The 1352-nt window shown below is 43.1% G+C and overlaps 1 non-coding gene across 1 annotated transcript; it reads right to left on the bottom strand.

Moving 5' to 3' along the window:
• Positions 1–692: 692 nt before the first annotated feature.
• On the bottom strand, positions 693–774 carry trnas-aga (transfer RNA serine (anticodon AGA)). Its single transcript has one exon. It is a non-coding gene; the product is annotated as a tRNA-Ser (tRNA).
• Between the last annotated feature and the right edge of the window lie 578 nt (positions 775–1352).

Genomic DNA, 1352 nt, shown 5'->3' with positions numbered 1-1352 from the left:
CATTTCTCACGTACGGGAGCGAGAATTCTTTCACTGTCTCAGATCAGTTCCTGTCCCGAGAACATCAGAGTCAATGTCCCGTCCTCTACTCGAACCGACAGTTCACACTTCTTAATCCTCCTCTGATTCCATTTCCCAAAGTGTTTCTCAAGATTTCCAAAGCTGGAGTCTAAATTATATGATTTGCTTCTTAAACATTTTTCCAACTGCCAACTGACAATATTTTCCACAGTATCTCTTCACAATCCTCTAGCTTGCACCATATCCAGGGATGAGAAATCCCGTTTGGTGGAGAGATTCCCGAGGCTGGTGAGTTTCACTTTGGAACAAAGATGGTTAAGTGGCAATTTCCTGCGGTTGTTTGTAATGATGGGAGAGGGAGCGGTGGGGAATGAGCACTTTGACGAGCAGGAGGAAGTGTTGCCACTGACCCGAGTCAGAGAACAGAGGGCAGGGATTAAAGGAATCTAATGAAAAGCAGCACTTCTGCTTAGGACGTTCAATAACAACTGCAGAAACCCGATGTATCGAGCAGTGTATCGGGACAGAGAAACCGAGATAATGTTTTAAATATGGGACATTTCTGATGAAGAACTCGAGTTTCCCAAGTCTAATCAAATTACCGGCCTGTTTTGCAAAATAGGCTTTCTGAACTTTGAGCGAGAATTGTTCCAGCAGGAAAGCATTCATAACGTAGTCAGCAGGATTCGAACCTACGTGGGGAAACCCCAATGGATTTCTAATCCATCGCCTTAACCACTCGGCCATGACTACAGACAGTGGAGCAGACTTGAGCATTGACCAAATCAGCCGTGATCTCATTGAATGCTCTCGCTGACTTGATGAGCTAAATGCTTCCATCTCCTTTCATACCTTTGCTGTCATTTGTAAGGTGCGAGACACCAATGTAAAAGAAGAAAAGCACAAAGGTAGGAAAAGATATTTGCAGCCAAACTGAGTCAAAATTATTTATTGAAAGGAAAATCATACTTGGCAATTTGCTAGATCTCTTTCCGAACATGACCAGCAGAGGTAAGCAAGGGAGCTATTGATCTGAGTATTCTTGGACCTGAAGCAAACAAAGGTTAGTGACATATTCATTTCTTTTTCTGGCGAACGAAATGTTCTTTCCTGATGGTTACAATGAAAGAGATGGTTCCCAATAAAAGACAGAGATTAATTCGCATGTAGATATATTTCAATGTGACACGATTCATTTTCAGTCCCTAATTACCCCAGAGATGGAGGGGGTGAGTTACTTTTCTTCACGCTTCATCTCCTCAGCTCGGAGGTACAGACATGAAACCGCTAGAGATGGAGTTCTTGAATTGGGAACCAGCGACACTAGGCAA

This window comes from Chiloscyllium plagiosum, unplaced genomic scaffold (genome assembly GCF_037043375.1).
Source record: "Chiloscyllium plagiosum isolate Xiang-an unplaced genomic scaffold, Cpla_swu_hap1 HiC_scaffold_40, whole genome shotgun sequence".
NCBI classification, from domain to species: Eukaryota; Metazoa; Chordata; class Chondrichthyes; order Orectolobiformes; family Hemiscylliidae; genus Chiloscyllium; species Chiloscyllium plagiosum.
Note: the sequence above shows the minus strand (reverse complement) of the source record. Positions and strands in the feature narration are given on the sequence as shown.